We start from the raw sequence: 24,572 nt of genomic DNA, 5'->3' as shown, positions 1-24,572 counted from the left end.
GCAGCGTCTCTTAACTGTGAGCTTGCCTCTGCCCCGGCAGCTCCTTCATTGGATACCGAGAGCTCTATGATTACATCAGCAGTTAACTTCAGATTGTTCTCCCGCTCCTGGTCTCGCCCTGCGCCATAGCCAGCTGTTTAAACACCCTTCTGTAATGATGACAAAAATACCTTCAAGAGTGGGCTCAAGAATCCTTTATTTTGGTTTAGAAATATTGACCAACAGATTTAACACTTCTAAGACAAGATTGGTAGGCCCAATGGCAAGGAAAATCAGGGAATGTTCTCTGTTGGGAAATATGAACCACTGTTTGGATTTAGATTTTCTGATTGACAGTGTTAGCAAAGCAAAGCTGATTGTGAGAGCTAGCCTTTTAGACAGCTAGGACCTTAAAAGGAAGGAAGCACTCACTCAAACTCCTCTTCTTACCTGAAAAATCAAACTCAATGTTGAGTTTGGGATCATTTTACTTCCCTTTAGATATTCTGTAACGGCTAAGTACATTCCTGGCCCTTAGCTTTGCTCATTCCTTAAGGTATCATAGACTGTCTTAGGGAATCTTGCATGTGGTCGTTCCCATCACCGGTAACCTCCAAGGTATGGCCACTACATTGTATTTTTCCTGGCTGAATTAGAGAAAAGTGATTAACATGCGAATCATCATAAACCCAAGCGTTTAAAAGAAAATCCATTTAAAAATAATATCTTGCAGTTTTAAAATCCATTTCCCTCTTCATGCCATCAATAACATTTTACTTACCTCCTTACAAAAACAGCCATCAGATACACCAAAGTGTTGAAATAATGTCTATATTAATCCAAGCAAAATATAACTTAAAATATGATTTGAATGAAAAGATGGTGTGAATTTGTCACATCCTAACTCAGAAGCCAGCAGACATGCCTCTGGCTTGGATCTCCTGCTTCTTTGGTGTCTGAGTCCCTCCTCGCTTGCATTTGCAGCACCTACTGTGTGCCAGGCTGAGGGGTGCTCTAATTTCTTGTGTGAGAGACTATTTGATCTGCATCTGACCCTGTGTGCTGTGATCACACTGTTCCTTTACTTGTGGGTGGATTTTCAAATTATTGATTTTACCTCACAGTACACTCCCACTACTCTTTCCCCTTCTTTTTCTCTCTTAGGCAAGAGAGGAGGAATAGGGCTTAGGCCCCCATAGTTCTGACCATGAGTACCTCTGCTCTGGTCATGCAGATGTCCTGGGTTGAAGGAGCCTCCCTTCTGCAGCCTCCAGCCTCCCTTCCGACTGGTTCTGGGTGATCCATCTTAATAAATTATTTCTAGGAATCAGAAATGTGAACTTTCCCTAAGTGTCTTGGTGGCTGCCTGGCAATCTTATCACCCTCTGACCGTTAGTCAGCACTCCTGGGGCCCAGTGACCCAGAGCTCAAACCAGTGAGATTTGATTCCCCTGCAAGAGTGGACCAGGGGAATGTGGCTGAGAGGAGGAGCTGGGCCTCCAAGGAGTCCCAACAGCAGTGTGTGGAGCACGCCAGCTCTTGTGCTTTCTGTAAGTGGCAGGGGACCAGGCACGGGAGGCCTAGGAGCCCCAGCAGAAGTGATAATGTCCATCAGCCCCGTGTCTGTCAGATTGGGCTCTTGCATGGCTAGTGATGCTACAGATTAATCACAGGTATGCAGAATGAGTGTGCTTAGGGACAAGAAGAGCCTAAATTTCATGCTTTTATTAAGCAGGTGATTGGGGGACTCTTTGAATCCCAAGTCTCAGTTTCTCTGGAAGACCTACACCTTCCTCTCACAAACCTACCCATTCTTCCCTTACTCCACACAGGCATCTGGAACTCTGCTGGACTTCTGCCCAGGGTTCCAGATGCATGTGTGGAGTGACACCCTGTCTCTTCACCATGAAAGCCACATACTGGTGAGAAATACTGAGAAAGAGACTGAAAAATAGAATCCAGGTTGGTCAAGGCTACGATCAAGGGAAACCAAGAGCATAGGAGTACCAGCTTTGGGAGTCCACAGCGGCTTCCGGGAGGACAGCCCACCTCTGAAATAAGTGGAAGAAGTAGGAGCAGCATATTGTTTTCGCCTGTGCTATCATGGTGTATCCTTTGCACAAGGCATTATTCTTCCTATCCCCTCTCAAGCCTAAGGGTCTTTGTATTGAATGAGGACCTTAAATTCCCTACTTAGAGATGCCAGAAGCCATTGTTTCTATGGTAAGCAATCTGGGTGGCTGACTTTTGATGTCAGAGGGGCAGAGAGAAGTGGAGGGCAAGGTCCAAGAGAAGGGTGAGATGAGGGAGTGCCTAGCTCCCACGTGTCTGTCTCTTCTCTCCAGGGGGCAGGGGCATTGGGGAAGTTAAATATGGATGACTGACTCCAGGCAGGAGTGCCTGTAGGAACTGACCCAGAAAACCTCCCCTCACTGGGGCAAGGACGCGAGGGAATTCATAAAACCCTGCATTATTCATTAACAAGAATGTCGGCACATTTCTGGAAACTGTAAAGATGGCCTTAACGAGTTTGGTTACTTAGTGAAGAGCTGGCAAATATTCTGCATAGAAATGGAGCCCACAGATGATGCTATGAGACAAATCCTTGTAGATACTGGGTGGACATCAAGAATGGAAAATATCACAACCTTTGTTTGGGCGAATTAGGACTGGACAACAATTAACCTAATGAAAGTGTCTCTCACAGGCTTGGTATTTTGAGCTCTTGGGATACAGTAAGCAAAAGCAACAATAGAATGCCTAAAATAATATCATTAGAGCATTGTTCTTCCTGCTATTATTAAACAGCCACTAAAAAAAATGTAGCTGTGGAACAATAGAAAGACGTATTCCTACTGTTCTTGTGCATACAATGCAAAGGATTAGAAACCCCCGAGTGTGTTTTCATTGGGAATTCTTTGAGGTGTTGAATGCTGCAGGCATTACTCTGGTTAATATTTCTCAGTTGGGCACACAGGGGGCCGTTCCATCCTGAGCTCCCTCCATTGTTCTCCTAGGGAGTCTATCCTAGTTTTCTCTCTGTTCCTCTGTGACCTTTTTTCTCCCTAAGCCCTGCAGTGGGTGTGCCTTTGTTCTCCACATTCTCTCCCCAGATTCCTGTCATCCCTGGGAAGGTGACCCACCTGCCTTCCTGAATCCACAGTGGGACGATGTCTTCCTGTTGCCAGGGACACTACACCTCGGCTGTCCTGCCCTGATCACAAACTCAGCCAGGTGTTCAGAGCTGCCTTCTCACCCAGGTGGGCGACCTCACGCCTGTGATCCTGGTCGTCCACGGCACCTTCTGTTTCCTCATGTTGAGCCCAGAGACCGTGGCTGTTCCTGGAGGCCCAGGTTCCCCCTTCTCCAACCCCCAAGTCTCCTCAGTCACGAAGCCCCCACTACTTCCAGGGTGCTTCTAGGAGCCGCCTGGCCCTCTCTTCCCGTGGCTCTGAGCCCCCTGCAGGTCTCCTGGATCGCCACCAGCCCTCCTGCCTGCCCCCCTCCCAGCCTCACCTCTCCAGCACGTTCTTCCTGCAGACATCCAGCCCGCGCTTCCTGGACCTGACCATGGCCACCTTGGCTTTGCATTCCCTCCTTAATGAGGATCCATCTAATTGTGTGGCCAGCAGCTCATGTCTCCCAACAGGTGACTTTGGTGACTGTCGGGAGGGATTCTCTGTGCTCCATGGAAGCCACTGTTTTCTCCCTGTTCCCTGGTTACTGGATTTTAGATGTACTCGCTCCTTTCTCTTGTCTTGCTGGCATTCTCCTGAGTCTCTAAGGGCAGATCTCTGTACCATCCTCACCACTTGCCTCTAAAATCAGGCTTGTGAGGGAGAATATTAAGTGTCTGGATTTTAAAAATCCAGCTTAAATTTGAACCCTTGCTCTGCCACCCAGAAGCAGTGTAAGCTCTTTGAGCCTCGGGTCCCTAATACACAGAACGTGGATGATGGCGATGTCCCTGGATTGCAACAGGCTTCTGCCCATGAGTGAGCAGGCACTGGGGAGAGGCTGGTTGCTGCTGCTGCCACGTGGCTGGTGTGGCTTTGTCTTAGGTGGGTTGGTTCTGACACCCCTGCCAATTACGAGACACTTGTGGACGTATTTTTTTTTGTAACCCCCTGACTGTGTCTGGGAGAGGGCCTGGTCCATAGGAGGAGATCATGAATTAATTACTCATAATTGGTTCTGATGTTTTTGCTCCCATTAGCATCGGATCCCCTGGGGAGCCGGTGGAGCTGCCTGCTGGCTCATGGAAATTATGCTCCATCGCCCATCCCTGAGGTATTAACAGAGCATGCAGGGAGGATAACGCCAAGTGAAGGTGTTTCCCCTGAAATTAGAATTTGGAGCAGATATTTCACCCCAGACTAAACATGAGTTGGAAATATACACAGTGCTGGGCTCTTTCTGTAAATAGTTTATTCCGTGGCTTAGTAATATTCTTTGTAGAAACTTTGCTAGGTTTGGTTTTCCATCGCATGCACACTATGAGAACACTTTGTTATCTGAGTTGTGCTCACTTGATTTGTGGTAAGGTAGAAGATATGCAGACGTCCAAATAGGACAAAAGAAATATCTTACTGACATGGGCTTTGATGTATCTGTTGGTTGAATCAACAGACAAAGGGGTGTGATCAACCTTCTTATCTTCTATTCTTTGTTCAGAGTTTTGGAATTGCTTTCATTTCTTAATTTTTTTTTTTGTAGTTGTAGATGGACAGCATGCCTTTATTTTATTCATTTTTTTCATGTGGTACTGAGGATCGAACCCAGTGCCTCAGTGGTCTTAACGAGTTTGGTTATTTAGTGAAGAGTTGGCAAGTGCCAGGCGAGTGCTCTGCCATTGAACTACAGCCCCTACATGCCCTGTAAGTGTATTTTTTGACATTTCTTGTTCTTAAGTAACAGCAAGAGACACTGGCTATGAGTTGGAAGAACCAGTTGCTCTATTCCCAGGTCATCAAATGCACAATGAGCTGTTTATTACCCACTCATGGAAAGGTTAGCTGAGTGGCATGAACATCATCTAATTCAGCAGAACATCTGGAGACACAATATCTAGTTGACACTTGATTAAAATTATTTGAAATCTTTGTCGAGTTTCTACTTTAGAAAATAAAGATACTCCTGTACCTAAAGCAAACCCCAGTGTTTCAAGTTGTAACTCAATGTATCAAAAGCTATTTCCACAAACTTTTGCCTGCAGTGCCTCCCATCTTAGGGGTGATGAACATTGGGAGATGGTGACAGGTGGCCAGTTCTGTCTTCACTTCAGAAGGAAAGAGCACCCCTGGCACTCATCCTTTAGCACATGGGACATTTTGAAGGTTGTAGGTCTGTATTTGTTTCCTGTTAGAACATGTTACAGATATGCCTGGGGATAACTATTTCAGTATTTTTTCTTTCTTTTATTTTCTTTAAATTTTTTTTTTAGTTGTAGATGGACACAATACCTTTATTTTATTTATTTAATGTGGTGCTGAGGATCAAACCCAGTACCTCATACCTAGGCAAGTGCTCTACCACTGAGCCAAAACCCAGCTCTCTTTATTTTCTTAAAGAAATAATATATGATTTAATTGGTAGAAGATTGGGTTATTGGAGCTTTAGATGTACTTCATAAAGTAGCTGTATTATTTTTATAATATAAAAAAAATCAAAGTTTATTTTAAAATTTATGATTCTCCTTTTATGTAATCAGTGACTTATTTTTGAGAATAAGAGCACATCATCCAAGAGCATCAGCTTTAAAATGTCATTTTTAAACACAAGCAGTTCTTTTTTCCTAATTCGCTTTAATTTTTGAGTTGCACTTTGAAAGGTTTAATGTCACAGAATCACTACTGAGCTGAGTGCAACGTATGTGCTAGCATCAAACTGTTCTTGCTTTAGAACTCGATTTAAGGTGAATTATTATCATTATTACTAAAATGCACAAGGTTTTATTAGGTAAAAAGGTCACAGAACTGATAGTTCGGTGCATTTTTTGTAATGTCCATTTGGAAAATACTTAACTTGGGGATCTTAACTTGAGGCCATTGTTTTGTCAGAGGAGAGGGTTCATCTTAATCCCAAGGACCCAAGATTAGTTAGACAACAGAAAATCCTATTTTTCTAAGGATGGGAATTAAAGGATCAGATGCACACTTGCATTTTTGGAAGGACAATGGCAGCCTGTGGACACACCTGGAGGAGGGTCCAAGGACATGCTTGCCTGCACAAGGTGACTGGCCCTGGCCTCCTCGTGTGTGAGGTACGTGATGCTGTTTAGGAGGAGCAAAGGTGTTAATGTTTGTAAAGCTTTTGTAAAGTGCTTGCCTTGTGCTGGACACTATTCTGTTATGTGAAAAGCGACCCCTGAGAAATCAACAGCAGAGTGATGGTATTATTGAGGTACCTGGGGCTGGCGTCGGCCACCGGAGGAGCACAGCACACCCAGGGCTTGGCACACAGCTCCAGGGGCCTGGGGTGCACCTGAGAGTCTGCATCTGCTAGGGCATGCTGGTGCTGCTGGTCTGGAGGCCACAGGTCCTGCTGTCTCACCACTTCACCTGGGTGGCAGTGCACAGCCCCACTTGGAGGCAGCCATCCTTCCGGGGCCCTGGCTTGCCCTCCAGTTGAGGCCACGTGTTGCAGGTTCAATGACCCTTAAGCCTCAGTTTCTCTACTGCCATTGCTATTGCCAACAATTCCAGTTCTAGCTGTGGGGTGCGCTGGTGGGGGGTTGAAGGAGGGAAGAAGTCTCAGAAGCCCACACGTGGTGTGTCCAGAAGTGGACGCTGGGCAGGTAATTTGTCCTGGTTCCCTGGAGCCTTCCTCCTCATCAGGAAAGGGCAGTGTGGTTTCTCATGCCCCCTCTACCTCAAGTCTGGGTTCTGCCCTCCGCAGGGGCCGTGGCTTCAGGGGCTGGCCCCTGCTGAGGTTGGCTCAGGGCGTCTGGGGTGGAGACTGGCCAAGGGCAGAGCCACGGCACCCACCCCACCACCTCAGCCTCTGCCCCTCTGCTCCCCCTTGAGAAATTTCTGCTTTGTCTCATGACACCAAATCCATTTCCTGGAGATTAAAGACCATTTGGGGTTAGTGGTTTAAAGTAACTCTAAATTTTGGTCAGGAAATGGTTTATAAAATTAAGATAATGTTGCCAGAGTAGGAAAGTGGGTCAGGGTGGGGAAAATACTGTCCATAGCACGGTTCTGGATCAGATGTATTGTTATAATAATTGATAATATTCACCGATAAGCAGGGGATGGCCTTTTTAGTTTTGTGGGACATGAATTGGGCTGTTTTCTTGACTTGTCCCTTATTCAGAGCTTATCTTTAACAAATATTTTTGCATATAAACAGCATGCAAGCACCAGCTGGTTTTTATCAATTTGTTAAAGCAAGTCTGACCAAATAGCCATTAGGTGCCTTGATAATAATTAGATTTTCCTTTCCCAGATGCTTGAAAATAGCTAGATTGTATTTCTTTTTTTCTGGAATTCAGACTCCTAATACTTTAACAAAATAATAATTTTAAATTATTTATTGTTGACTTTAGATGTTTTTTCTCTTCTCTCATGGAGGTTATCATCCGTGAATGTGAGATATGTGTTTTTTCCTCTTGACTAAATCATTTATGACATACATAACTTTGGGCATTGTTTTATGCTAGCAGCCAAATTTGTAACCAAAGGCCCCCACCTTCTTCCATCAGTGAAAATAAAACAACTAAGGCTAAGAATTGCTAAAAACACCAATGCAAGGGAATGGGCTTCGAGCTCAGAATCTTCTGGCATTTAAAATTTGTCCAGTATGTGTGTCGACCTTCCTTCTGGGTTGGAAAATGTGCAGGTGGGTGGAATGGCTCTTGTACTTTGAATTTGGATAAATGCCCAAGTTAAAGTCAGAATGATTTTAATAATGGACTGATAGATGTTATGCTGTGTTGACAAAGTGACACTTGAGCTATTTTCTTTTGACCCCAGAAGTTTTTCAGTTAGGTTTCAGAATCTAGAAAGAGGATCATTCAATTGTAAACTCTGGAGCCAGAGGAGATGGGGTTAATTCTTGATTTACCAGCAAGTGAAGTTTGACCACCTTCTTAACCAGCCCGTGCCTCAGTTTATCCATCTGTAAAACAGAGGTGATAATGCATTTCGTGACAGAATTGCTGCCAAGGCAGCACACGGTGGTGATGCTGGTGAAACTTTTACATGGCCTCCGTGTCACTGTCATTTCTGAATTCACGGTCCTAGCTTTGATTTTCACATGTAAGTTAAACTAGGAAGACTGAAAAATTTTTATTATTATTTTTATCACCACTCCATGCTTTTAAACAAGAAAAGCTTCTCTGGTAACTGATTAAATAATGAGATCATAATGGTATTCACACACACAATTGAAAGTTTTTTGTTTGTTTTTGTTTTTTTAAAGAGAGAGAGAGAGAGTGTTTTTTTTTTAATATTTATTTTTTAGTTTTCGGTGGACAAAACATCTTTATTTTTTTTATTTGTATGTGGTGCTGAGGATTGAACCCAGCGCCCCGCGCATGCCAGGCGAGCACACTACCGATTGAGCCACATCCCCAGCCCAATTGAAAGTTTTTATGGCATAATTTTTGAGTTCTGTCCCCAAAGTATTCCAGGATGGAAAACTGGGCTTTGATCCATGGTGAAAATAAAACCAATACAGCAAACTGGGGGCGGGGATGTGGCTCCCTGGTTAGTGGTAAAGTCCTCCACAGCCTGCGCCTGGCCTGCGTGGAGCCCTGGGTTCCCCCTGTGCCCCCCCCCCCAATAAAAAAAGCAGATGGAAATGCGGGGACCTTGGCTTTCCTGCCCCTAGTGGCAGCACCGCTGCCATATCTTGGTCTGTGTTTGACAGCTAGGCAGAAGGTGGCATCTCCTGTAGAGGTCTTCCTGAGGGTGGCCTGTGTGACAGGTCACAGTTGAGGAACCCTGGAGTCTTTCCTCCTGGTCTGGTTCACAGGGAGGCCGGCAGAGGGCCAGCCGCAGGCTGTGGAGGACCTGGTGAGAGCACAGGCAGGCACGGGAGGCCCGCGTGGCCATGCTCCCTGTGCTGAAATCCCAATGTCCCCCAAGAGTCTGATCCAGCCTGTGACAGAAAGTGCTCCTGGCACACCAGAAGGGGCTTCCAGCCACTAAAGCTTTTGCTGCTGGCCATCTCAGAGCCAGCTTGGGTCGAGGACCAAGAGACACTGAGCAGGAGAGTGCAAGAGGGAAACCTCGGGGCGTCTTGAAAAGCCCCCAGGTGGGACAGTCCCAAGCCACTGCACAGCTGCTCTCGCTGTGAAGTCGTGCCTGTCTCAGGGAAACGAGTGGCACCTGAGTCTTGCTTCACTGAGTACCGTTTATGGGATGTTACAGCTTTTATTCATTGAGCATATTCAGTGAACATAGCTGTGACTGAACCTCATGAGGTGGGATTTTACAATCTGTGTGAACATAGGTGCATCGTGTGTGTGTGTGTGTTTGTGTGTGTGTGTGTGTGTGAGACTGCTACTCATTCGGGCTTGCAGTCAACACTGCACACACGCTCTGTGCCAGGCACTATTGCAGGCTTTGGAGCAGACAGGTAAGAAGAGCTGCCCTTAATGGTTATTTATGGAATTCACATCAGCACTCTCTGCCTTTCATCAGGCTCCACCCCAAGTCCCAAGGTGGCCCCCTTTGCTGACTCACCCACTTGCCTTTGCTAAAACAGCTGTAGATGTAAGAAGAGAACCAAAGTCCTCCCTGGGAGGTAGAACTTACTGTGTGCTAAAGTACATCTTGGACATTCGGAGTGTCTCCACTTGATGGAAGTTTTGAAGTGCCTCTAGAGTAGGAAATGGGTTAGCTCAGTTCTCCACCCTGCCTTGGGAGTTAAGCAGAGCCAGTCATGGGAAAGCTACCAGCCATCAGATGTGGAAATGCCAGATGTAGGCATGGGAGAAGCCCTTAAAAACACAAATGGGTTCTGGTGATGACAGTGTGTGTCACAACAATAGTGATGCAAGAATATTGTCCTTTGCCTTAAAATTGCATTTGTCTCTGGACAAGCCAGCAGGACCTGGTAAGGGCTGGAGGCATACAGTGAGGAAGGGGCTTGCTGTAATCATTGGTGGGGACATGTCCTGGGGCCTCCAGCTGCAAAGGACACCATGTCTTATACCTTGCTGAGTAGTTGTGAGCCCATGGCTTTGTGTGGCTGCTCTGTAAAGCTCGTCCCCAGCTCATCATTGGCTGCACTCAGAGGCGCCCTGCCACCGTGGCAGGCAGGCAGGAGGCCCTTGGCTGCAACCTCCACTACCTGGTGAAACTGAGTCTCCTGGCAGGGATGGGGGTGTCCCAGGCTTCCTGGGCAAAGGGAATCTAATTTGTGAGTTAGGACAGCCAGAAACACAAGGCCTATTGCTATGAAAATGCCGTTGAAACAAGAAAACACAGGTCAAAGTTCTTGGCAAAATGTGTGGCACATTTTGTACAGTAGGCCGTACTCATACCTTATCACCCTGCAACTGCGAAGCTGTTAATAAGAGGAAATGATACAAATGCATTACACTACAGGGCCTTTAGTGGGAAATATTTATTAGAATGACTCTTTGCTTGGTTTCTTAATTGGAATGTCTCTTCTTAAAGTGTCAGAGAGCAAGGAAGAGGTAAGGTCCGCCGATGTTCCTATGTCTGCGCAACATCTTCAGAAACACAGCATGAGTTGGTACTCTGCCATGTCACAGCAGAATCTCCTGAGACTTGTGTCAGAACAAAAGTGATTGACAGGCTATTGGCACACCATGCCAACCGTGTAATACGCCTTGTTCTGGTGGGGCACGGTATGCGCCTGTGTGATGAGAAAGAGTGGCATTAACGTGAAAGCTATGCTTGGCAGAGGAACAGAACCTAACTTAACTCCCAAGCTATTCTTAATAGCTTTTCAGGTTGGAGCAGTTACCACCAGCTGGTGCCTTTGACCTGTCGTCCCCAGGGTCACAGACACGTGTGAGAGCCATCAACTGGAACGGCCAGAGATCGTGCAGAGCAGGCCTCCTCTGCAACCGTGCGCACACCTTGGGTCCCATCTACCCAAGTGTTAGACTTTGCTGATCTGTGTGGCGGGCCACAACCCTTCTCCATGGTGGCACTGCTGGGTGGACGTGCATTTGTGGATGACCTTGAGTGTCACCAGTTGAAGGAGGGGCTGCAAGTACTTTAGGAGACACTGGTGGAACTGAGAGTTTTTAATAGCAGCCAGTTTCTTTCTCACCATCCCAGGTCCCTTTGAGTCTGAGGCGGGACTTTAGTCCTGGAAAGGTTTGCCCCACTTTGTGTGGGGTAACAGCCCCGGGCATGCCCAGCCTCTCACTCATCTTCTGCTTGGAGACAACTGTCCTGTTGGCCACCGCCCTCCCTGCCTACCTGCCAGTGGCCACCCTCTCAGTGCCTGTCCTTCTTCCAACCTGGGGTCTTGTAGGCAGCAGAGGGAGCCTTTTTGGGGGACTTTGTGGGAGAAAAGCAGGCAGTGGATCAAGCCAATTTCCAGGCTGGGTCTTCCTGACATTGGTCCCTGCTTCTCTTTCTGTTTAAAATAAACACAAAAGGGAAGGGGTACTTTAACTCACATGTCTGTAGTCCTAAGGGATCCTAGATGATTACAAGTTCAAAGCCAGCATCTACAACTTAGCGAGGCCCTAAGCAACTTAACAAGATCCTGTCTCAAAAAATAAAAAAAACTGGGGGATGTAGTTCAGTGATTAAGTGCCCCTGGGTTCAATCCCCAGTACAAAAAAAAAAAAAAAATAGTGGAAGACACTTTATCATCTAATAAAAACTACTATTATTTTATTATTATTTAATAAATTACCCCCAAATTAGAATGATAGGTTGAGTCAGTGAATCATGGTCCACTCTGAACCACAACGTGGCCTCTCTTCTCCAGTGGGCTCAGGAATACTTGAAATCATGCAGATTTTAATGAGCCTGGGCACAGAGCATGTTTAAGGAGGCCACATGTGAGGTGTTTTTTACATGCACAAAGGGGTGGGTGCCACCAACCCATGGTCTGGAGGGATTTGGTAGAGGATTGCTATAGAAGATCTGTTGACATAGACAAAGGCCCCTGAACTTGGCAGTGGATGGGGGAGAGCTAACTTGGATGCTGTCTCAGAAGCACTAGGCAGGCAGGATGCTGGCCCTGCTGAGGGTTCTGGGCAAGTCCTTGGTCAAGGAAGACAGTTTTGGCAAGCATTAACCGTATTGTTGTACAAAATGTTGGGTGCTTATCTCGTTTCCTGGATCCTCTGATGGCCTGTGCACGTGTGCAGACCCCGTCTACCCAGCTGTACTTCACTTTCTGTCTCTGGGCCCTTCCCAGTCGAGCCCAGTGCAGGGGCACCATGGCACAGAACAGGTGCTCAGCCAGTGTCCGTGACTGACCAGGCGGTGGCCAAGGCCATGCTAGGAAGTTGATTTCAGAGAGGAATGTCTAATTTGTATTTCTGCAGAAGGCAGAATTGTGTAATTAAAAGCTCAGTTCAGAGCTCTTCAAGTGGGAGGAAAGAGGAAGAATCCTTTCAGAAGATCACCTGGGGCTAGGAGAAGTGCCCCATGATAACAGGGAGCAGGTTTCGGAGAGCGCGCCTCCGCTGTGCGCTGCCCCAGGGAGGCGTCCTGCACTGATGGAAGTCCTGTGCTCCACCGTGCACTTGGGCAGGGCAGCAGTCCTCTGCGAAGCCCAGCCCTTCCCACACAGTCCCCATGAAGTGGGAAGGTGACTGTGGGAGGGTGGCATCTCTGGCAGGTCTGCCTGTGACTCCGTGGTGCCTGCACTCCCAGAAGTGTCCTGATCCGTATGGTGACCTTCGGGGCGGCCAGTGAGGAGGGGACTGCGTAACTAATGCTGTCCACCTGTTTCTACTGAGGCTCAGAGAACGAGAGCTGAAGGAATGAGAAGGCAGAACCCAAGGTTGGGAGACTTTGCTTCATGATGTCCAACTGCTCATGGAGACAGCTGGCTTTTAACCAGAGCAGCCACTCGGCCTCCGCGTGGCCTCTGGGGGAGCACTAGGTGTGAGGAGAGTGGTGTAAACCAGAGGCTGCCACTCGGATTCCTGGACAGGGGAGCTCAGAGCCGGCCCTCGTCCTCAGAGGCCAGCAGGGCATCTCCAGGCTGTGCAGGTGCTGCAGGCCAGGTGGCCTCCGCCTTCCCACTGTGTCCCTGCTGTCTGTGCTTGTCCCAATGCACAGAGCCCTGTTCCTGGGACAGCTTAGTTACCCCAGCTGCTGCCTCCGCCCGCTGACCCCTGCCATCCATCACGGACCACCCCAGCCTAGGAGACCAAGGTCACTGGCAGGCTGAACTAGAAGGTGCTGCCAAGAGCCAGACCAAAACAAAAACCCAGAGGAACAACCACGTGGGGTGGAGAGTCCGGTCTGGTGGAGCCTGCATCAGAGATGAGGGTTTGAGGTGTGGACGGGTCAAGGCACCCAATGGCTCCAGGAGTGGACTGTGGGGGTGTGAGCAGTGCAGAGGGGACAGGGTATACTGCTTCTAGAAATGTTCCTGTGGTGGTTTGGGAGAATGGAGCTCAAGGGGAAGAGGAGTGAGGCGGAACAGCAGCCTGTGGAGGGAGGCCTGGGGCAGGCTGCCTTTTAAGGGCATCTTGAGTGCTGTGTGCACATGCTGTGGGTGGCTAGATGTCCTGATTAAGAGGGTAAATCATAGAAGAAACGAAGCCTTAGACACTAACTTTAAACAGTGCAATGACATTTTGATGATGAAAATGCTGCATAGATTGTATTTCCCTCAGGAAGCTGGAAAATTGGAATTCCAAGAGCTGCTCCGTTTGGAGTTCTCAGCTCGTGTGTGCATGCAGGGTAAGCGCATACTGCAAGACCAAAAAACAAACTCCAGAAGGCCTTCAACAGGCTTTCAGGGAGAGAAAAAAACATAAAACCTATGCAACAGCATGTGAAAATTGCTGACCACAAAACAGGGCTCTTCTGTTTAGAACAACATCAAGTCACCTGCTAATGGAAACAAACTCTTGCAGATGTGTGTCCAGCATGATTGCCAGGGGGCCAGCCCTCACTCCACATACCGCTCTTCAAGGTTGGACCTCCTTTATTATTTTGGGGGGCCTCAGAGCCAACCTGCTTGTCTTCCTGGAGTATGTGGAACAGAAGGACCACTGCCCTGGCCTCGGTGGCCTCGTTCGCCTTGTGGAGAACACGCTTCCCCTGAAAGGGGACGGCTGACGCTGTGGCTGCAGCAGCTGACCTGTGAGGAGCCGCGGTGGCTCGTGGGTGTCTCACAGCCCTGGGTTTCCACCTAGATGAAGCCTGAGATGTTAGTCTTTGGCCCCCAAAGATGCCTGTGGGTGTCCCCACGCGGCTGTAATCTTGGGTCCTGAACACATACATTAACGGCTGACGCGGCTTGAGGTGTCCACGTACTCCATTTGCCATTCAGCTGCGACTCTGCTTTGGATGACCTCATCAGTCATCTTTGGTGAACAGACATTGAAAACAGCCTAAAATTGGAGCATGTAAGACCTGTAGCAGCTTTGTGGAAATATGGACCAAGAAAGTGGCCGATGGGTGTGTCCAGGGCTGGGTCGTGCAGGGGAAGGCCAGCGAGGGGCGGGGCCCAGGCAAAGGAGAAGGGGAATGCGGTGCTGCTGGGCCTCTCGCAGGGCCTGGGCAGTTCTGATGTCCAGCATGGCTCATGCGGCCAGCCCGCCCTCCACTTCTGGGCCAGCCTGGGGCCATTTGCCTCTGGTTTTGGGGGTCAGAAGCCCTCCCCAGGCAGGACAACCAGGAGTCGTGGTTGGCCAGATGGAAGGCGGGGAGAGGAGGGGTCGCTCTCCTCGGGCTCTCAGCCCACTCAGGAAATGCCCAGGACCAGGGTGTCCTCCGCTCCCCCTTCCCTGGGCTCCGTGTCCCTCCCCACCGCCTGGTGTCCTCGCGTACCTGCGCACAGGGGTCCAGGACTCACTCCCCTTGGCAGGCGGTCCCACACTCAGGTTTGTAGTCACCCCTCTGGGGCTTTAGAGAGGTCCCTGGAAGACAGGAGGGTGGAGAGCCAGTTGGTTGGGCTTCAGGTCCTCCGAGTTAGTGGATGCTTGTTATTTTTTTTCAAATGACACTCACATTCTTGTGATTTTCCATTTTTGTCTGCCCAAAGAAAATACAAAGACTGTAAGAAACCGTGGCCTGGCAGGTCCGCGGGTTGTGCTTGCCTGTGGTTAGGTGACCCTGGGGGCTCGGGGGCCAGAGACAGATTCTGCTCATCTCCTGAGCCGTGGGCTCCGACGGCCGTGTTCCAGCGTGGGTTTCGGGCCGCGTGGCTGTTCTGGGCCGCAGCCTCCCCAGGCCTTGGCTGCTCCTTTCCCAGGGGAGATGGAGCGGGGTCGTGGTTCCTCAAGGAAACTTTCCTCCTGGGGACATCGCTGTTGAGTTCGATGTGTGCTTCCTGCTGTAGACAGCCCTCTGTGCCACGGGGAAGCGTGTTGGCCTGTGTCCGGTTTTCAGCCTGCGTCCTTGAGCGCTGGGGAGCCAGCTCTTCCCAGGAAGGCCATCCTGGCCTGCGGCCTCCGGGTGCAGTCTGGGCTTCGCAGGGTGCTGGCTTTCTGCCCAAGTGATCGCTCACCATATCCAGCTCTTTGACCCCCAGAGAAGGGTTCCGTGAACACAATAAGAACCCAGGACACCAGCTCGCTTCGCTTTGTTCCATATTCCAATGGAAAATCCGAGCTGTGGCTCTGGCGGGCCTTCTTGTTTGGAGAGGAAACAGGGAACTTCACAGAGATAAGGTATTAATAGGCCTGGAAGTGCAGCAGACGTGGAGGGGAATATTTAGATCTGCAGCTGTGTGCAACGGTTTAGAGGAGGTGTCCGTGTGGCTGGCCTTGGACTTTGAGGCGGGACCACGTGCTGTCTGGCTTTTTGCTGAGATGTCACAAGAGGCTAAAGGAATTCTGCTCCTATTGTTCAAAGTCTCCTATTGTTAAAAAAAAGGTCCCTTTTCCTGCAGACATGGAGCAGGGAACACTACCCACCTTTGTGACCCACCTTTGTGGCCGTGACCCTGTTCCTTGGCCTTGCAGCGTTCATACAGCGTGACCAGTCCCCCGCCCCCCTGGTGGGTGGCCTCTGAGGGAAGAAGGAGAGAAGACAAATAGCACCTCAGCCCCTTTCTCCACCCTCAGCCTATTTCTTCCAAAAGCCACTCCTGAATTTTCTGGAGTTTTGTGTTTTTTCCAAACTCATTTTGAAGAAGAACTTTGAAGTCATGTGGCACATGCCAAAGTGCACGTCCTACAGGAACACGGCCTGTTGGACCACGGAGGGCGGGTGTCAGTGGTGAGAGACAGAGTAGGAAACACTCCACCACGTGGACTTGGGGAAGTGCTGGCTGAGATGCTGCCGTGGGTCTCGCCCACAGGGCGCGGGGCGTGGGGGGTTCTGCCTGTGCACGCGCAGGGTCTGGTTGCCTGTTCTGTGCTTCCTGCAGCGTGGAGACCCCAAGACCCACAGGGCTGTACATATGGCCTGTCCCCTTTCGGGTTTGGGAGCAGCTCTAGCTGACCTTAGCACCCCTAGAAGCCCAGGACTCTGGGGGCTGGGCAGTCCTGGGACGGGGTTCTCCTGTGCCCATGGGAGCCCATCCCAGCTGACCGTGACCGGCCTTTCCACTTTGCCCACACCCTCATTTCCTGGGGATGGTGCCTCCTGTGCCCAGGACGCACTTTCTGAGTGACCATCTCTGCCTGTTCCCATCTCTAATCTGTCCTTAACTGGCCATCTTCTCAACCCCATCCCTGAGAGGACCCCTGTCTGCAAGGGCTCTGCACCTGCCTGGGCTTGACGGCTCACGCTGACCATCTGGGGCAGAGTCCTCTCTGCCTCTACCTCCTGCCCCCAGCCTCCCTGGGCTCCAGGGAGGTTGGCTCTCAGGTGGGTTCCCAGACAGCTGCCTGCCCTCTCGCAGCCCCAAGGCCCAGTTTCTCTCCAGTGGTGGGTGACCGTGCTGCGGTTGGCTTCCTCCCCTGCCCGTGTGGTCAGGGCCTCATGGACCAAGCCTCCTCAGCTTTGTCTACCCTCTCGCTCTGTGGGGCTTTCTCCTCACCATGTTGCTGTGTGTTTATTGGTGACTCTGGAAAGGAGCCTCCTCCTGATGGGCATCTGTGGGCCTCGACTTTTCCTTGAGGATAGGGACCATGTTGGCTCTAGGTTTTCCTTCCTGGCCATGGTACAGTGGCTGGCAGTGTGCACTGCTCCACTCATGTGGAAAAGAAACCTTAGGTGTGGTGGGGCGTTGCCTTCTCCTTCCAGGTGTCGGGGATGGTCATGTCCACCCGTCCATGTGTGCCTGTCACCCTGAGACTGTGAAGACCTCAAGGCCATCAAGTTCTCCTGTTAAGAAGAGGATATAGCCATGCTTCTGCTCATTTAAAAAAGTTTTATTTTTTCCAGAAAAAAAGACAGCTGTGGGGAATATGTGTGTGTGTGTGTGTGTGTGTGTGTGTGTGTGTGTGTGTGTTTGACCTCTGCCTACTGAATTCAATCATAGCAAAATCCAACTGGATCTGCCTTAGAAGATCAGCTCATCAGAATGTGCTCCTTCCATTCACCCTGCACAGAGCTAGAGGTGGATTGAGGTTGTAGATCGGCTTCCTGCTCCTTCAGGACCTGCAGACTAACATTGCAATATCATGTCAACTTTTCAATACTTCATACTTGAAGACCCTGAGCTTCCGAATGATGCTTGCTGATTTTGCATCTACACCCTGGTCCTGAATCAACAAGCATGACTTGGAAGCTTCAGGGACTCTATTGGTCAGATCTTAGAGACATATGGTGGCAGATGGGTTCCAGATTCCAGAACTTTGGCTTTCCTACCTTCTTGGATTTACCTGTGATGCATGTTTGATTCAGAGACATTAAGGAAGGACGTCATGGGGAAGGAGGTGGAACTGAGCTGCTTGTCTCAGGTGTGCCTTCCAGGTGGGAGTGCATGGTGGTCAGGACTGAGCAGAGCTCGGTGTCTCCAGGCTTGTAGCAGCTGCTGGACAGGTTTGGGATGAGCTCACTAGCCTTGCTCCCATCTCAGGCTTGCTGGCGGTCTTTGGGCCCCTCCGCACTCTCCTCTCTTGGCTCAGGAAGGTCCTGACACTCACGCCAGTGTGGGATTGGACACTCGGGATGAGTTTACAGAACCCTGCTCTCCACCTAAAGGATGCTTTGTAAGCATGTGGGCAGCTGTGGCCCTGCAGGCTGGCCAGGCTGGAAGCTCTGCTCTGGCAGACGCTCTGCCATCGCTGCTGTGGGGTACTGCTGTTTGGGCTGGAGGAGACCGCCCCTCACCCCCATCCCGCCTGTGTTTTACTAAAGCCTTTAGGGCCATGAAAATACCCCCTCAATGTTACCCAGCACTGCTGTCCAAGGCCACCTCACCCAGCTGAGCCTGGGGCTGGATGGTGGACATGTGGGTGGTGTCCCCTGGTGACTCACAGCCTTTGAGCAGAGTCTCTATGCACGTGTGTGTGTGTGCATGCAATCTGTGTGTACATGCACAAGCAATCCAGGTGCACGTGGGTGCAGGTATGTGCGTGTGTGTGGACGTGTGCCCCTCGGCCTTGCAGTGCTCAGACACACAGCCCTCCCGGTTCGCATTTCCTGCTGCCCCTGATGGTGTATAGCATGGTTTGGGCTTGGTGCATGTTCTCATCTCCTGTGACCAACACACACTGGTGTGTCATCACCTTTCCCTCTGGGCTCCTTAGCCATGTCTATTCAATGTCCAAACAGATGAAACGTGACAAAAAGAGAACTGACTCGCAGGCAGAGGTGCGAAAGGGGAAGAGGCTGCTGGGTTTGACTTCACACTTGAGTCTGTGCCTGGAGGTCAGAGGCACTCTAGGACCCCGCAGCACCCAGACTGCATGGAATCACAGTCCCTGTCTTCAGATTTGACATGTGGACGGGTGCAGGAATACTGGTGGTGGGCCGGGTCTTGATCACCAAATGAGAACAATATTGACTTCAGAAGTCCTGTATCCGTGAAGTTAATGTGGTGGCATCCCGGATGGATGTGTTGGTAGAGGGCTCAGGAGCACTTGGACAGAGCTCTTGGTTCTTGGAAGCCACAGCAGGTACCCAAAGTCAGGTCAGCAGACTTGGTGCACAACGAGTGTTGCCTTTGGCAGATGTGCCATTCAGGTGACTCCCACGTCATATTGCAGACTTTGGGTTTGGAGCTGTGCCTAGGGTAGGGAAGGACCCATGGTTACATCAGGGGTCTCCACGAATCCTGATTCCCACATCGTGGTGCAGATCCTGAGCTTGGGAGTGGAGCTAAGGTGAAGGTGGAACCGCAGTTAAGCCAGAGCTCTCCCTGTGTCGGCATTTAGACCTTGTGCTTGGAGAAGTGGTGCTCAGCACCTGGGAGGGGGACCCACAGTCAGGTCAGAGCACTGGATCTCAGTACTTCCCCGTTCAGAGACCCTGGCAGCCACCCTTGACTGGTGGAAATTGACATGTGAGATGAGACCTGCTGCATCCATAGTCTAAAGGGTTTGTGTCTGAAGCCAGTGGATTTGGATAGGGCAGCCACATCAGGAAAGGCCCACCAGGAAGGAGGACGGCTCTAGGATACAGCGAGGAGCTTGGAAAGCAGACAGGTGTGGAAGGGGATGTGCCGCAGGAGCCTGGTGCCCTGTTAACGCTCTGTGCGTGCAGCCCTGTGCGTGCAGCCCTGTGCGTGCAGGGCCCAGAGCCTCAGTCCTATTGTATCCATGATTCAACAATAGCTCCGAGAGGTTCCCAGGCAGTTTTAAACTTGGGTCAGTCCAGGCCAGGATTATAACATTGTCATTGACATCACTCCAGGTGCAGCTCCGTGGGGAACAATGAGCGGGGAGGTTGTCCAAGTTTTATGCTTTAGGAACCAAGAGTCACTGGTGACTGTGACAGTGAGAAGCTCCTTAACAAAGTCTAGCTGGACAGTGACATGCAGCCTGCACTCCAGGCAGGGACTGTGGCTAGGAGAGTCACAGAGAGGCCTTTGTGTTCTAGGTGGGATTGGGATCTGAGCAGGTAGGGCTGCGGGTGCGAGAAGAGTGCGATGGCGGAGGCTGTTGGCAGAACTTCCTTGCTGACTTTCTGAAGGGCAGAGCAGTTGGCGGGTTGAAGGAGTTCACCAGCACGGAGGGAAGTGGCCTTCCTGATGGACTGGCAGGCCGCGGCCCCAGGAGGAGGAGGCCCTCATTCTGAGAAAGCCTCAGGCCAGAGGAACTGTTGTGGAGGCTGAGGTTTTGCAGGGAGCGCTCCCCGCTGACCGCCAACAGTGCAGTTGGCCAAGTAGCCAAGGTCCCCAAAGTGGACTCTGAGTCTTCTTGAGTGCGTAATTTATAGGTGTTTAGAGCAACCTCGAGCTCTCACGGGCTCACGCCATCCGAGTCTGGCTTCCTGTGTTGCTCTGAAGCGGCCGGCTCCATGGCACGGCAGCAGCCGCGCTCTTCCTCTCTCCCCCGCAATTTCACAAGGACCCGGGTGCTCTTGGCCCACTGCAGCTCTGGCTTTTCCTTTGTCATGTGCAGGAGGCCAAAGGAGTAACCAATGTTAATAAAATGAGCAATGGAATAATGTCAATCAAAATGCAATAATGTCAATCAAAATGCAATAATGTCAAAACGGTGTGCCTCACTGGGCGTGGACACTCATGGGATGGTTGAGGAGTGCTCAGTGTTTCTGTTCCTCGTGTTCTGTTTTGGGAAATAATCTTTCTAGCTGCAGGAGATAGGGCTTCCCCTTCTAAAGTACTGTCATCATGAAACAATGTTGCTTCTCACAGCTGTTCTCCCAGGAGGAGGACACTGGGAGAGGATCTCACATGTTTGGTGGTGACACAAGCCAACGGATGATGTCCAAGGTGCTGCTGAGGCCAAAGGATGTTCTGCTTACTGAGAAAGTCAAGAGCCTCAGTTGTTTTTATGTCCAAGTGACTGAAAAAACTGGGACACATAGTTGGGGTGGAAGGAAGAGCCACTCTGATCCAAAAGAACTGGGTTCTTCCTGAAGCAAAGTCGAACATGGCCAGGTAACAGGTACCTGCGCTGAGCAGGTGCAGGTGGAGAGTGGGGCACATCTGGATTCGGCCTTTATCTTGTGAAGTGAATTTGTTAAAAGAGCACGTGAGAAAGGCCATGGTCTTCAAAGGGAAAGAAAATTCACCTCCATATTTACATTTGTGCATCATCAACACAGCTACTGAGATGAGAGGGGCTTACTTGAACAACCACAAAGGGTTTTTTTTTAGAGGCAACTTCCTTTTAAAACCCCATGCACCAAAGTTGACTCCGCAGTCAGAGTAGATTGTCCCTGCACACAGAGGTGTGATGTGCAGGGACCGTGCCCTGTGATGCAGCCAAGCCAAAGCAAACAAGAGGAGAGCAAGAGCTGGAAGATTCTATGTAGTTCATTCTTGGGATACTTCCCCTTGCAATACAAGCCTGCAATTGTTTTCATTCTCAATAGCATAATGGCGACTTTGTGATGTATTCATGAGAATCATGAAGTTTGGAATGTGACTTTTATTTTAAGATTTTGAGGGAACTCCTAGAGGCATTTCACTTTTGACATTTGTATGAGATTCATGATTGGCCATGGCCATGAGCGGGCACAGAGTGTACATTTTTGTTGTGTCTGAAATCTGGACGTGCTGGGCCCTGTGGAGGTGGTGAACATGTCACAGTCGAAGGACAGTCAGCCGCCTGCTGTTGGCTCACTGGTGCTTCAGTTCTTTAAAAGAAGTAACTTTTACAGCACGGTATTCTCTGTAACTGTTGAATTTCACCATTTAGTAATAGACATAGACGTAAAAATGAGCCCCAGGTCAAAAGGGAGCGTTTTCAATGGAAATGGAAAATGGATGCAGAGGAGAACACAGAGATGTCGGGGAAGGAGAACTGACGAGCTAGTGAAGTGCAGTCCTGGGGCTGCAGGGATGGATGCAGGCGCAGTGTGGGATCTCTGGGGAGCTGGCCGGTGGCCAGGTGGGGTCACCTGCGGGCAGTGGCCCTTCTGGATGTCAGGAGCCACATGAAAGGCAGACTCAGCAAATGGTAGTGCAAGGATCTGGTGCTGAGAAGGAAAGTGGAGCCTGGATGGGGCTGTGGTTAGAGCGCATCAGAATTCAAGTGTTAAGCCTTGGTGAAACTGTCTGAAGGAAGTCAGGGTAGACAGGTGGCTGGTTTTGATGCTGGGAAGCTTTGCCCTGCAGGAGAAGATGTGCAGAGTAAGAGTTGGTATGCTCTGCTTTCTTCCCATCACCTGGAGGTGTCTATGGTCCTCAGAACCTCAAGAGAAAGCACCCACCACAGTTCAGGAGGCAAAACCTGCTTTGGAATCCGTATCACGGCTTGTGAGCTGTGTGGAACTGAGTTACTAAGTGACTCATGGGGTACCAGCCTGCATACCATGAGGTCAGATGGGCTCCATTGTGGGGGAGCCCGAGGCAGCGTCACAGAGGTGTGAGGTGTGGGGCTGACCTGGGAGGTCCTGCCTTCGGTGGCATCATCAGCATAAGCAAATATTCATCAGGCTTCTGGAGAGAGGTACTTCATAGGAAAAGAGACTTCAATGTATGCAAGAAAGCCTGGTTAATTACACACAGAGAAAAGCGTTTAGTGACATTTTAAAAAGTGAGAGTATGGAGGATACGAACCGCTCCGCTCAGAACTGGACTGAGCAGAATGAAGTCACTGGACTGAGCATTTATGGAGGGACTGTTCAGGAAGATAGGGAACAGGAGGAGAGGCAGAAGTTGGCCCGCCATGGGTAGTGATGATGATGATCAATGTTTTAGTTGTTTCAAAATAGCCCTGAAGAGATGGGAGAAGTATAGACGTCACACTCTAGTGGAAGGACCACTTTTCAAGGTCAGAGTTGGGTGGGTACAAGGACAGGAAGCAGGAGAGCAAGGTCATTTCTGGTATTCCACAAAAGGAAAGTAAGAGAAACAGAATCTGGAAACCAAAACAACCATCTCAGAGGTAGACAGTGCAATTTGTATTTTAGTAAAAGAAAACTTTCCTTCCTGGTACACAAAGGGTTGCCTACTTGATTTTACTGAATTATGGTTTTAAGATTAGAAACGAGTTCTTTTGAAATACTGTCATCTCTGGAGCCAGGTAGTGGGATCTTTGTTTGATCAGAAAGAAGTGATGGAAGAGCACTGAGTTCCAGGCCGGGGTGCAGGGAGAGCTGGCGACCGACCTCACGCATAGAGGGTGCAGCTCAGCGGGGTCTGGACCCAGAGAGGCGTTCCACAGCACAAGACCTGGGGTTGGTCTGAAGTGAAAAAGCCGTGGGACCCTGAGCCGCCAGAACGTGAAGAAGAAACGTGCAGCGGCTCCAGTGGCGACAGAACCAGAACCGAGCCAGGAGCGAGTCCTGGGAAAGCATGTCCACCAGCCACTGTCCCCTCCACACCGACTTCATCCAGGGAGGTGTGGCCTGGGGAAAGAGGAAGTGCCTTGTAGACCTACAAGGAAGGGAGGAGGGAAGAGGTGGGGAGGGAAGGCAGGAGGAAAAGGGCTCCCCCAAAGGAGAACTCTAGAGCGTGCTGTATAAACGTCAACGAGTCTAGGACGCGGCATGAAGTATAGTGCTTTCAACTCCTGGGCACATAGCTGGGTATTCCAGAATCCAGGCTGTGAACGTCAAAGCGAAATGATAAGCAGAGGAAGGGTGGGGGAGGACCAGAGGGAGTGGAAGTCCTAGGTGGGCGCGGGGAGGTTCTGGGAGGAGCTGGGTGGACATTGGAAGTACAGCAGGCCTGTCCTGTTGGAAGCACTTTCCTCACTGTGATGTACGTCCTCCTCCATTGCACCTCTGTGTCCATCCACCATGGGTCATTGTAAGTGGCCCCATGGAAAGCCGTTTTCTAAGATCTTCTGAATGACCAGGGAAAACATTTTAAACTAGTGAGCATATGTGCTCAGCAAAGAGGCTGGGAATGAGAAAGTGGGGGCTCTACTTGTGATGGCTTAGAAAAAGGCGGGGGAAGTGTGAAAGGATTTCTTAAAGACTGCATCCCGTGCAGCAATGCTAGGATGGGTTGCCCAAGAGTCGTACAAGATGATGTGGGAACTGGGGAGGAGTGAGGCCAGATGGGAATTGAGAAATCCGAGGAGAAGAAAAAGCCTAGGTTGAACCCAGTGGACAGGCAAGAACTAGGTCAAGGAAGGAAGAGGGAGGCCAGAATCCGTCCCAGGGGGACGGTGCAAGGATGGCCAGATCATCAGAGCAAAGGCTCTGGGGCTTCAGAGACGTGAGCAGCGCACAGCCACCGTGCGGCTTCCCTGAGCCAGTGGGACAGAGGGCTCCCACAGGAAGGGTCAGCCGACTCATTAAATTGACACTGATGAAAAGATGTTCAGAGAAGATAGTCATTATGTCGGGGATTTCAGGGAAAGAAAGATTGGACAGAATAAGGAATCCTGTTGGAAACTTTGGCGTCAGCAGCTAGTTTTTTTTTTGTTTTTTTTTTTGTGGTACCGAGGGTGGAATCCAGGTTGTTGCTCTCCTTCCCTTCTTACT

At 50.0% G+C, this 24,572-nt stretch overlaps 1 protein-coding gene and 1 long non-coding RNA gene across 2 annotated transcripts in view; one reads left to right on the top strand and one right to left on the bottom strand.

Annotated features, from left to right (window-relative positions):
- The window catches only part of Col4a1 (collagen type IV alpha 1 chain), a 127,574-nt gene that overhangs the window by 1,336 nt on the left and 101,666 nt on the right, over nucleotides 1-24,572 (top strand). The window lies entirely within an intron of this gene.
- On the bottom strand, nucleotides 10,543-15,855 carry LOC144365223 (uncharacterized). The gene is made up of 3 exons (XR_013423532.1): nucleotides 15,120-15,855; nucleotides 14,940-15,028; nucleotides 10,543-11,547 (listed from the first exon to the last, which is right to left on the bottom strand). It is a non-coding gene; the product is annotated as an uncharacterized LOC144365223 (long non-coding RNA).

Source organism: Ictidomys tridecemlineatus, chromosome 6 (genome assembly GCF_052094955.1).
Source record: "Ictidomys tridecemlineatus isolate mIctTri1 chromosome 6, mIctTri1.hap1, whole genome shotgun sequence".
NCBI classification, from domain to species: Eukaryota; Metazoa; Chordata; class Mammalia; order Rodentia; family Sciuridae; genus Ictidomys; species Ictidomys tridecemlineatus.
The sequence above is the reverse complement of the archived record's forward strand: the minus strand, read 5'-3'. Positions and strand labels throughout refer to the sequence as shown.